The 6,701-nt window shown below is 44.8% G+C and overlaps 1 protein-coding gene across 8 annotated transcripts in view; it reads left to right on the top strand.

Annotated features, from left to right (window-relative positions):
• The first annotated feature begins 295 nt into the window (after positions 1 to 295).
• Positions 296 to 6,701, top strand: part of MTMR3 (myotubularin related protein 3) — a 69,780-nt gene continuing 63,374 nt past the window's right edge. For 5 of the 8 annotated variants that reach the window (XM_061603441.1, XM_061603439.1, XM_061603436.1 and 2 more), the window contains exon 1: positions 296 to 831. The gene's annotated coding sequence lies outside the window, so the exon portion shown is untranslated. The remainder of the gene's footprint in view (positions 832 to 6,701) is intronic. The other 3 variants (XM_061603435.1, XM_061603438.1, XM_061603440.1) reach the window with 1 other exon arrangement.

Here is a 6,701-nt window from a genome sequence, read left to right as displayed (position 1 = left end):
CCTCCCTTGAAAAGCCAGAGCCAGACAAGACTTAAGGCTGCAATCCAATGCACACTTACCAGGAAGTAAGTCCCACTGAACCCAGTGGAGCTTACTTCTGAGTAGAACCTGTACTGGATTGCAGCCTAAACGTATTCCAGTTAAGTAGCCCTCCTCAGAGTAGTAGGACCCATGGAAATTAATGGGGTTAAGTTCAGTTACTTCGACGGGGCTACTCTGGGGTAGGACTAGGTTAGCACTGGGTAGAAGCCGCCCGGTTTATCAGGCCTCCTAAATCACATTTCCCCCTCAGTCGGTTCTGAAGGAAGGAGCCTTCCTCTCAGGCGTGTCCGAGGAGAAGCAGCAGCTTTTTCTTGTCATCAGCGGGAAGAGGCGATAGTCGCCGTCTGCTGAGCCCTGGACCTGAGGAAGCGGGGAAGAGGCGCCTCCACAATCCGGCCAGGGACCTACTGAGGGGGCTGAGCTGTGCGGAGAGGGGCGCGCCCCCCGCGACCCGCCATCGTCCCCACTGGAGGAGAGAGGAGAGAAGGAGGCCCGGCCCTCTCTCGCGCGCGCGCGCCCTCTTCCCGCCCTCCACGGCTCCGGCTCCTCCTCCCTCTTCCCCGCCCGCCTTTCGGTGTGTGGCCCCGGCCGCCATGTTGTTGTGGTTGTGAGGTGGGAGGCGGAGGCTGAGCCACAGAGCGGAGGGGCAGCGACGACGAGGGGAAGCCGAGCGACCACCACCACCCCTCCGAGCTGCCGCCGCCGCCGCCGCACCCCCTTCAGGAGTGGGGAAGGACCCTCGCCATGGCTGGACGCCGCTGCCACCACCGCCGCCGCCGCCGCCACTGGGTAAGAAGGAGGAAGAGAGATGGCCGAGGAGGAGCAGCAGCCCGAATGGGAAGCGGAGGACGGCGGAGGCAGCGGGCCCGGGGCTGGCGTGTTACGGAGGCAGCTGGGGCTGCCAGCGCCGCGGGCCGGAGTTGGGCCTTGCCCGGGCCGAGCGGGAGGGGCGGTTTCTCCGGGGGGCTCGCAGTCGGGAGCTTGAGGGGCGCCTGCCTCGCTCCCTCCCTCTCCCCACCACCATTGTTATTGTTGTTAATAATAAGTCTTGCCCTTGTCAAAGTTAAAGGACTGTGTCTTGCCTTCTGTCATTATCTGTTGCTGTTAGCCTTACCCTCGGTTATTGTAGGTCTTGGGGTTGTTGGTGATGAAGGTGGTAAATAAATAACGGAGGGCAGGACTTATTTATCATAATTGTTGTTGTTGTTGGTAAAGGGGTTGGTAAATAAATAACGGAGGGCAGGACTTATTATTAATTACTACTACTACAACTACTAGTACGCCTTTTCAGATAAAGAAGGGACCGTCTTGCCTTCTGTCGTTGTTGTTAGCGTTGCCTTTAGTTATTGTTGGTGTTAGGGTTGCCCTCTCTTCCTAATAGGGAATGGTAAATAATAACGGGAGGGCAGAACTAATAATAATTAATAGTAATAATAATTATTATAATAACTTCTCAAATAAAGAAGGGACCGTCTTGCCTTTTGTCACTGTTGGCGTCTTGAATTATTGTTGGTGTTAACGGTTGTCCTCTCTTAATAATAGGGGTGCTAAATAATAGCAGAGGGCAGGACTAATAATAATTGTTAATGCTGATTATAATAAATAATGACACTATTTAGTGCTTATACATCATTCTAGAGTTGTTCAAAGCCTTTTGCAGGCAGGTTATAGTTGATCTTTGTTTTTGTTGTATTTTTAATGTTTTTATTGTATCGTGGTTGTTTTTCAACTTGTAAATCACTTTGATGTTTTTAACGAAATGGGGTATGCAAATATATTTATGAATAATTAAATAAATAAACTTGTCTCAAAGAACCTTACGGCAAATATGTATGGAGGTAGCCTCAGTTGGTGCTCTTAGGCAAGCCCTGGCTTTCATTCATATTTTATAATATTGGGTGGTATTCAGTGCCAGTCCTACTCAGATCAGACCCGCTGAAATTAATAGACATGACTAAATTAGGTTAATTAATTTCAATGGATCTGCTCAGAATAGGGCTTAGCTGAATACAACCCACTGTATATTATGAGTTCCAGCCAGTGCTAGTCTTACTAAGAGTTTGACCCATAGAAACTGAAGGACGTGATGAACATTATTTTCAATGGGTCTACTTGGAATAGGACAAGCATTGGATGCAACCAATTGGGTGCTGCCCTGGGCTCCTGCTGGGAGAAAGGGCAGAGTATAAATCAAATAAATAAATAAAACCATAAATGTATATAAACATTTCTAGCATGCCCTTCCTTCCAAAGGAGTGCAGGGTGGCATTGCGATTTGGCATTCTCATATATCCTTCTCATTCACGTGAGTGTGTGCATGCATACATTCTCTCTTTTGGGGATAACAGTCCTGTAAGGTAGGTTACATTATTGTGGATGGGGATGAGGTAGAGAGAGGGATTGAGAGAATAGCTGCCATCCTAAGGCCCGGTGATGAGTTCGTGGCTAAGGTGGAATTCAAATTTGGGAACTCCTGTTTGGCTCAGAGCATGTAGCCTGGCCCTGTATCTTCTTTTATTTTTTTTTTGGAGTAAAATCGCAGTGAATTCAGAGGGACTTACGCCTGAATAAGTGGGCCTGGAAGTAAGGCTTTCTGAATTCAGTGGGATTTAGTTCCAAGGAAGTGTGCATAGGTTCCGACTTTAGTCTCTTAACTCTTGTGCAACAGTACGGGGTTTTGTACATAAATATATGTATGTATGTAAGTAAATACATGCAAGGTGTACTTAGGCTTCCCTTTACCTGGGTGCATACACATCTGTATGGCAGAAGGCTGGGTTTGTTCTTTTTCACTTTCTCCCATATGCTTCTCACCTCCCCTTTTTAACCCTGAGCTGGGATTTTTGTCTTTTTCATCTTACTAGCCATCTTGTATCTCCTCTCCCCACTTCAGCGTTATCATAAACACATCATCTTTGTGCTCCACAGCAATGAATCCAGAGTAACTCCCATTTCGTGCTTTCATCCTTGTCATCACCATGCATATTAGACTACATAGAAAGGGTGTGGGGAAAATCCACCCATTTGTGTCTCTGTAATGTGTGCTAGGAGTGTGATTTGGTGATTGAAGCAGACATGTAAATAACCACTTGCCAAGTAACCTTTGGCGAGTGTAAATTGCCCTTGCAGACTAGGAATGGGACATGGCAAAAGTTGGCTCTTAATATTATGAAGATTACAAATGACTAAACATGAATATATGTGGGCATACTGGGTATGGATAAATATTTTTGTGGACGGCTAAATTTTGTAGATCTTATTTGCAAGCTAAAGGATGCTGAGGGGGATTTAATCTTATGCCCCTTATGTACATGTATTTATGTATGGAATGAGGTTTGTGATTCATTCCTCCTTATTCTGCAAAACTCCACTGCATGGAGGTGACTTTTCATGCAGGATATGCACCTGCATACAATAGAATTAAGACCCTTTTGTGACGGAGTCTGATGGTTCATACACATCATACATTTAAAGCACATCCTCCCCCACCCCACCCCCCAAAAGAGTGCTGGAAACTGTAGCTCTGTGAGGATTCTTTTTTGGAGGAGAGGGAGAATTTGGGGAAAGGCCACAGATCATAGAACACTGCCTTGCATGCATAAGTTCCCAGGTGCAATCACTGGCATAGCCAGGTAGGTTGAGAATGCATCCAGTCTGGAATCCTGGAGAGCCGCTACCAGTCAGTGTAGACAGTATTGAGATAGATGGGCCAATGGTCTGTCAGTGTAAGGCAGCTTTCTGTGTTCCTATTCTTTAAATGTATGGTGTGTACGCGTAGCCTGAGTCAATCACCTTCTTCCCTACCCCTGTGTCCTCCACCTTACAGAAGGACATCATCCCTATATTGGTTCAGATTTTACTTCTGTATTCACATATAGAAGTTTCTCTTTCTGCTCCCCTTATGTGTTAAGCTAGGTTTTATCTAAAGGTAGCTATGACATAGAGAACAGTTACTGGATGACATGGACTTTTCTGTTGAAAGGCTGGATTCCATAGCTGCAAGGGCATGACTAGAAAAGTCAGAATGGGGATTTCAGAACTATTGTTGTGTCATGGGACTCTGTTTTTACCTTTTATGATGCAAGTTGTGTTGGAGCCTGTTCCATGTGTGGTGTTCTGGATATGCAGGGCAGTATGGCACACTGATACGGTTGTGTGACAAATTACTTGCAAGCTCACAGGAGATACTGAGTTTTGTTCTGGACTTAGAGAGGTTCTTTTATCTTGAAAGGAGACAGCAGGTGGTAAGTTCAGGTTTTCTTGCACATAGTATTGCTAGAATTTGTTACTTTTGAACATAATTTAATTCTATACCTGTTACTATAAACTTCATGGTCTCTTCCAGATCCGTCTGTCTAGCTGTATATGAGGAATTTTTCAAAATGATTAATTAACAGCACACTCCTAGCCGTGTCTGTTTAGAACTGAATGGGGCTTACTCCCAAGTAAGTGCAGCTAGGATTACAGCCTCAAATGCTTGTTTCCATGCCGTTGCTTGGGAGCTGAAGAGATGGTGCTAGTGTTACCACAATGGACATAACATGTCTATACAGAGATTTGCTTGTGAGTGATTCTGTTGCGTCCCCAAGGCGGCAGTCCTATGCACACTGACCTGAGAGTAAGGCTGCATACACACCATACATTTAAAGTACTTCCCCCCAAAAAGAAATCCTCGAAACTGTAGTTTAAGGGTGCTGGAAACTGTAGCTCTTTGAGGGATAAACTACAGTTCCCAGGATGCTTTGGGGAAAATAATGTGCTTTAAATTTTATGGTCTAAGCCTAACTGAACACAGTGGAACTTACCTCCAAGTAAATATGTATAGGATTGGGCTGTATGTGTCAAGTTCTGTAGAAATCTGTTATTTGATAATGGGCATCCTTTGGAAATTCAATCCCAGATCTAATAAGTGTTCTTTTGGTAAACTTGGGATAGAGAAGGCCCAGCTTTTTGTTCCTTGCCCACTATGAGTAGGAGTTGGGGAGGGGGTGGCTGTCACTTCTCTGGTCTACCAGGAAGGTCTGGCCGTATCCAGCATGCAGGGGCTGACTGCTTAAATGCTCAACAAGGCTTCCACATTGTCACATCTCTGCTACTTACTGTGACATGGTGAATGGTCGCTGTTACTTCCCCCCACCTCCTTGTCTTCTGCTTTAATAATCCAGAAGTTGAATGTGTTCTGTCGGTACTTGCATACAAATTTATGTACTGGTTTGAAAATGCAGCCTTGTTTCAGAGGTATAGGGAAGATGGGACATCCAAGCAGCTAAAAGTATTGAGTGTCGTATCGTATGCAAAGATTTCTCTAGCTTTGCTGCACGAGAGGGTGGCTAGATGGAGGAGGCATGTTGCAAAGTTTTGAAGGAGACTAGAAGAAGTAACAATAGATATCAGCCTTCCCGCAACGCGGTGCCCTCCACATGTTTTGGGCTACAACTCCCTTCATTCCTGGCCATGGATCAGGGAAGGCTGGGGCTGATGGGAGTCCAAAATATCTGGAGGCTGCGAGGTTGGAGAAGGCTGATGTATGAAATTTGTGAAGTGACTCGTGTGAATGGAGTGGTTGCACAAACTTGAGATGGTTGGCTATTGCTGTGTTGGTAGAAGACTGCAGAATGGAATAGCAATCTGCTGTGTCACTTTCATGTGGCATCAAGTGCGGTATCTCCTAATTCATGGTGCCATGCTGAGATGTGTATTGAGATTGTAAACTGCAGAGGTGTTAAGAGTAGTGGGGGGGGGAGGAGAGAAGCTAAGATGAATGCAAAAGAGATACTTACTGTTCCAAGGGTAAAATTGCAGGTGGTTGTTATGCGCAAGGGAATACATAGTCAGGTATGGAGACATTCCACCTCTGATACTTTAAATAAATTATAGAGCTTGTTAAAGAATGTTTCCAGCTGTTTCTACTCTGCTCATGCTAGTAAATTAACTGGATTTATGGATTTAACTAAATCTTAAAATTACTGATTTTTTACTAAGTTTTGGATTGTTCCAGAACATAGGGAGTTGCTTTATACAGAGTCTGACTATTTCAGACAGGTTTCAGATGAGAGTTTTTCTCAGTCATAACTGACGATATCAGGGTTGGAACCTGGGACCTTTTGTGTGCAAAACATGTGCTCTGCTAACTGTGACATGGCCCTGAGTGTGTCCCATAAAGATACTTTGAAGCTCACTCGCTATAAAATAGCAAAACCTTAACTGTCATTTGACATTTTGTACCACTTTTAAGGTTTTAGGCAGGTTGCAGCAATATTTATTACTTGAAATAACTAGTATTAGTGGGTTTCTGCACAGCTGAAGCAAAACCTTGTATATGGCACACACATTTTATTTTCCAGAAAAACATTATGTAGAAAACAAGTGACAAGAGCCATCTATTTTTGCAGAAGTAAAAACAAGGTTGCACACATAATCCATACAAGGTGGCATGTTGTATGCCATGCAATGGTGGCACATTGCCTGGCACCGGAGTTCCTCGCTGAGGGAGGAGAGGACTAAAAGTGAATAAAAGAATCATGGCCTGCTTCTGTTTATATCATGCAGGACTTACTTATGCTATCAGAAGTTCTGATATTTGTTTAGGTTGCTCCAGTTTAACAATCTCAGCTCCATTTTATTTGCACAAACTTGAGGCTGTTACCTTGGATCCCAAA

This window comes from Rhineura floridana, chromosome 19 (assembly GCF_030035675.1).
Source record: "Rhineura floridana isolate rRhiFlo1 chromosome 19, rRhiFlo1.hap2, whole genome shotgun sequence".
NCBI classification, from domain to species: Eukaryota; Metazoa; Chordata; class Lepidosauria; order Squamata; family Rhineuridae; genus Rhineura; species Rhineura floridana.
The sequence above is the reverse complement of the archived record's forward strand: the minus strand, read 5'-3'. Positions and strand labels throughout refer to the sequence as shown.